Raw genomic sequence first — 6,459 nt, forward strand, 5'->3', positions numbered from 1 at the left:
AAGCTACTAAATCTAGGGATGATTTGTTACACAGCAATAGAAAACGAACACTCCCTCTTTGAGACAGAAGGAAAGTGGAGAATGATAGGTGAAGACAGGCATGATATGGAAAGGAGAAAAAGTAGGTGCCTGATGGTCTCTATTTTCTCTTAAGATTAAAATACAAGACATGTTATTTGCTGACCATGAGGTAGCTTGATGAGACTGGCAGAAGAGACAGGCAGAAAATAGGCAAGGGAATCTACTAGGAACACAAGTAAGATTAATGATTCCCTTTTGTGCCTCTCTTCCTTTATGCCAAACGCAACCACAGAAATCACACTTGATATTGGAACTAGATCAGCCTCCATGCACTGAGCCTTCATCTCAGGAGTGAAATTCAGAGGCATCGCAGCCTGTCTGAGCCAGCCCCAGAGACTGCCTGTGTGGGCAAACTGCTGATGAGTGAGTTCAGGGCTGAGGATGGCTCAGGCTCATCTTGGGAAAGTACTCCCTGCTGTCAAGAATGATTAGCCACAGCTATATAGAGCCTAGCATATTATTTATGAAGAGGGATAGAATATCAGAGGGAAATATTATAATAGAAAAATCGACAGGCCTTATGGATTCTGCCACAAGCATATTGCAGTGAAGGGAAAGCCCTACAGTCTTTTAAATACCTCATTTGTATTATTCTTTCATCATTGGTCCGTTTTCCCTCCACCCCTCCTCTCTGGTTATTAACAAGGGAGCCCTGGGAATTCTCCTGATTTAGGCAGCTATCAATCTTGATCACAGAACAAGGTGGAGCTCCAGCACATAGAAGAGGCCAGATTAAGGCTGCCCTCTCCCAGTTGTACCACCTTATAGCCTTGGTCTCTTTAAACCCTAAAGGCCCACCAGGAATTGAATCACTGTGTCTCCTTACAGAATGACAGTTCCTGCTCTCCTTGGGAGCTTAACTTCGCTTTGTACTGATTCTGTTTGCAAATTGGGAAACTTAAACTGTACTGCAAAACTGGTACCTTTTCTACATTACACAATAGATTCAATTCATTCATTCATCCTTTCACTCAGTTATTCAATTATTTAGCAACTCATTATTGAGTGCCTACTCAATAATGGGACAGGCATGTACTAAGTGTTGGGAATAAAAAGATGAATACTATGTTCTTGAGGAGTAGCAAAATGGCTTGCTGGCACATAGTATCACTCAATAAATTTGTGTTGAATGAATGATAATTCCTGCCCTCTATGGGCATCCTAGTCTAGTAGGGGGAGGGAAGCATGTTAACAAGTAATTACAATGGTTTTAGTGCAATAGTAAAGGAATAATTCTGGTATCATAAATATAGAGGACTGTATCTACCTGGAAGTTAGGGATGGTTTGATAAAGGAAGTAACATTTGTTTGATCTTGAAGAACAAATAAGAGTTTTTCCAGGAAAGGAAAGTAGGAAAAGTCTTTGCATGAAGCCCCAAATTCACAGGTCCTATTTTTAGCAGGATTCTTTTCACTCCAATCTAATCCTAATTTGCTAATATAAATATTAATCAGCGTTTTGCTGGGTTTCAATCTTTTGAGTTTATTTTTGCTTTTGTTCCCTAGGTAGTGATCGGTTGGCAAAGTTAGAGGCAAAACGATTATACAAAAGAGATTATTTTTGACAGAGTGGATGAAATGAATTCAAGGAAAAAAAGATGTATTTTAAGTTTCTTCCTCAGAAATATTTTAATTTATTGTAATTTCTAAGACAGATGGAAGATAGTCTTCCTAAAAATGGTCTCCCTATTACCGCTAAAACCTTCCTCTCTGACACCTGGCTGAGAACCCAGAAAACACGCCTTGTTCTTTGCCAGACCAGTGTTTACTGTTATTTGCTCACTTTGGAGTAGCTTAGGAGCGCATCACATATTGTACACCAGACTGGCAGAAGGACTTGGAACTGCCAAATATAATAACCAAATTGGTCATCATCAATTCATTAGTGATTATATAGAGAGAAAATTTTCAATTACTTGACAGCATGGAAAATCACATTACACCAGGGAGTAGAACTTGCTAAGCCGGCAGATTCCTCCAAATTGGAATTTAGAAAGAACTCTTATTTGCAGCAGAAAACATGAATCAATACTGACACTTCGTAAAATGTTTTAATGACTAAGCTCAAGCATTTTGTCTCAAGAAGCTACTGGCCTAACAACACCTGCCACTGTTACCAATGCTAATTAGATAATTTCCATGAAGTTGTTTAACCTGTTCTATTAAGCCTGTAAACTGCTTTGACAATCTTAAAGGAATGAAGAAGGAACAAAGTAACAAGGATGGGAAATAGAAAGAGCCAAGGAGTCAAATCTTTTTCCAGTTTAACTGAGAATTTTGGATTCTATCACGTTTGCACTCAGCCTTGCCATCAAATTCTTATTTTTCAACAGCTTGCAACCGTTACTGCATTTAATAGAGGCTGATGGTTGATGAGTATTTTTATACATAACTCTGCAGTTTCAGACTGATTCTCAGGTGTTCAACCAGCAAAGCCATGCAACGCTTCGCTGAGTCAGTTCCATGAGAAAGGGTTATCACCTGCCGAGCCAGGCAGTGGTAAACCAGAGCAGTACAAAGATTTAGAATCTTCCCTTTCTAGCTGACATACCACTGCTTGTCTTCAATTTTCTGGATAATTTAGGATTTTATTTAATATGATTTTTCAAGAACTGAACAATCATCCTAAACAAATCAAGGCCAGACTATTATTAACACAGAGCAGCATTTCCCACACTCTCAGTACTATGCTCTCCACTTCAAAGGGGTTCTGTGACAGAGAAGGTTTGGGAAAGTCAGGAGTAAACAGAGCTCACAAGGTTTCTTTACTACAGGCATCCCTCAGATTTCTTTGTGTGGTAGCAGACATCATGGATCTCCAGGAGGAAATATAGAATATAGTGGTTTCCAGCTCATTTGACCACAGAAGCTGTTTTTTTTTTTTTTTAATCTGTATCGGAGTATAATTGCTTCACAATACTGTGTTAGTTCCTGTTGCACAACAAAGCGAATCAGCCATATGCATACACATGTCCCCATATCCCCTCCCGCTTGAGCCTCCCTCCCATCCTCCCTATCCCACCCCTCTAGGTCATCGCAAAGCACGGAGCCAATCTCCCTGTGCTATGCTGCTGCTTCCCACCAGCCAACTATTTTACATCCGGTAGTGTATATATGTCGATGCTACTCTCACCAGAAGCTGTTTTTGAATGCAAGACCATCTGATGGGGTTGATGTCCCACAGAGCACACTTTGGGAAATATTGCTGTTCAAGTCTACTTGTTATTCTCGAACACTCCACATTGTTAATAGAGCACTGGACACGCTAAGAAGGATACTCCAGGGAAGGGGCAGCATATTAGTAATGACTGACTTTCCCTTCCCACAGCATCCACTGACTACCTACTAGGGGCAAGGGTTCTGGCACCATCCCTTTCAAAATAGTAAGGGCCTTGCATTCCTTGAGTGCAGTGCACATGGGAATGGGAGTGACCTGTTAGGGAGACATGTCAAATCCTTTAACCTCTTCACCCCCACTTCAAATCAAAGGAATTTGATGTCCAAATTACCTACCCATATTCTGCAGTTACCTCTCACAACCACTAATTAGAAACCCTTGAAAATAAAGTTTTTATTTTTCTATATTTTCTATTGAGGTGAAATTCACATAACATAAAATTAACCATTCAAAATGAACATTTCAGTGGCATGTAATATCCAGTGCATTCACAATGTTGTGCAACCAGCTCTTTCTAGTTACAAGACAGTTCCAAAATAAAACCTCATACCCATTAAGTTACTCCCCATTCCCCTCTCCCCTCAGCCCTGGTAACCACCAATCACCTTTCTGTTGCTATGGACTTACCTATTTCATATAAATGGAATCATACAATATGTGACCTTTTATATCTGGCTTCTTTCAATTACCATAATGTTTTTTAAGATTTACCCACATTGTAGCATGTGGATGTAGCATCTACATCATTCCTTTTTTTTTAATACATCTTTATTGGAGTATAATTGCTTCACAATACTGTGTTAGTTCCTGTTGCACAAAAAAGCGAATCAGCCATATGCATACATATATCCCCATATCCCTTCCCTCTTGAGCCTCCCTCCCACCCTCCCTACCCCACCTCTCTAGGTCGTCGCAAATCACCGAGATGATCTCCCTGTGCTATGCGGCTGCTTCCCACTAGCTGTCTATTTTACATTTGGTAGTGCCTGAATGATTTCCTACTGTATGGATATATCACCATGTGTTTATCCATTTATCCCTTGATGGACTTTGGGTTGTTTCCACCTTTTGACTATTGTGAATAGTACTGCTATGAACGTTCATGTAGAAGTATTTGAATACCTGTTTTCAATTCATTTGGGTATGTACCCTGGAGTGGAATTGTTGGGTCATGGAAATAAAATTTTGCTACTGCAATTTTGTGGCACCATAAGGCAAATCAAACAGTTCATATGATTTAGCTAGCTTGAGACATAGTTTTTAATGCATTGGGAAAACATGCATATAAAATGCACTACCCACAGGAAGCTTAGAGAATGACTTACTGAAGCAAGTTTCTTCTCTATACACAAAACATACCTATTTCTCCCATGAATACCGTTCATTTCCAGTGAGCCGTTTGAGTTTCTGTTACTCAGCTGTATAGAGTGTCTGTTGTCTTCTCAGCCAATAAGCGTTTAACAAAGACAATAAGTAGAGATGCCTTTTGGTAGCTCTATTATTGGGATTTGTGGTACCCATGTGAAAGCAGAAATAATAAAGAAGAAAAAAGGTTGACACCAGCACTAGATCAGCTCTTCTGGAAAGATTTTGAAATATCCAGAGTTGTATTATAGTCAGGTAAACCAGCTTCACTTGCATATAGGTCTCTGAGAAGAGTTAATTATCAATTAAATATTGTTGAATAGACTGAAAACGTGAAATCCAAGAACATTAATGGAGCAGAGAACCCAAGCATAGTTCTCACTTTCCAAAAATGTTTCCAAATGCTTAACCTAGGCCTCATTCCAAAGTCAGTCTTCTTATGGGGACATTAAGAAAAGCTGGGCTCTCATCTAATTACTGTGCATGGTATTAAGAGTTTTCTGAGTTTAAATTTCTTTCTAGGAAGAAAAGAATGAGGTCTATCACCAAGAGAAACATTGGGATTTTCATTTAAGTAAATCTACATTCTAAAATGTTATTACTTAGATTACTCCTATTATTAACAGTAAAAACATGCAGCAAAATTTTTTTTTACATTTTAATTTCAGCTGAATTTAAAGTGTTAGAAATAACATGGACATATAAGCTGAGAAAATGAATATATTATGATGCAGTTTGTCAGACTTTAACATTAACAGTAGTAAATCTTGAGAATGGTTCCTCTGGATCTAATATACCTGTGGTAAATAACATGGAGATAGCTGAATTGCTGTATATTTCCAGGACCTTCTGTAACTGATTTAAGGTTGGCAGTAGGATCTAACAGATCATTATCCTAGAACATATGTGAGACCTTCTTCAATGCCAGATTAGGGAAATATTCTTGTTCTTGTATCCACTGACATCTCAAAGAGCAAAGAGAGAACATCCAGATAGGCACCATAAGATTCTGCAGCTTTGGGGCCTTCACAGTGAGATCATATCCTTCCATAGAGCAAGGTTGAGTTGATCTGGCCTAATTATCTGATTGATGTGTTGAGAGGTAGGCCAACTTGGAAATGTATTTGCTGCATCAGTTTTCTCTTTAGGCAATTTATTTAGTCATTACCCTCTTTTTATCCTTGTGACATGAGATCCCTAGATATTGACCTAAAATTCCATAAGATGTGAATTTAATAATATTAATAATATATGTATTTTTACATAATAAAAGAAATATAAGAATACATGCTCAAACATGCAAAAAAAAAAAAAAGAAAGAATACAGAATGAAAAGATGAAAGCTTTTTGTTCAACTTGCTCCCCTCCCAATGCCATTTCCCACAGGTAAGCACCATTAACAGTTTGGTGGATGCCTTTCCAAAGTGTATAGTTATAGATATAAATAGACATAGAGATAGATATCAAAAGAGACCATTTACCCAAGCACTAAATGATAAACTTTATTGGAACTACTTTTCAGGGTTAATCTCAAAACAAGAATACAGATTAACTATCAAATCTATCAATCAAATCTATCAAATTACTGAGAAATTACTGCCTTCTGGAGTTTTACAATTCTGTTTTTCCCAAAAAAAACATTTTGGGGACTTCCCTGGCAGTCTAGCAGTTAGGACTCTGAGCTTCTACTGCAGTGGGTGAGAGTTCGATCCCTGGTCAGGGAACTAAGATCCCACATGCTGCAAGGTACAGCCAAAAAGTAAGAGACAAAAAACAAAACAACCAAAAAAACATTCTGGGTTTAACATATTCTGACATGTTTCCCTGTCATATGC

This window comes from Balaenoptera acutorostrata, chromosome 7 (genome assembly GCF_949987535.1).
Source record: "Balaenoptera acutorostrata chromosome 7, mBalAcu1.1, whole genome shotgun sequence".
Taxonomy (NCBI): Eukaryota; Metazoa; Chordata; class Mammalia; order Artiodactyla; family Balaenopteridae; genus Balaenoptera; species Balaenoptera acutorostrata.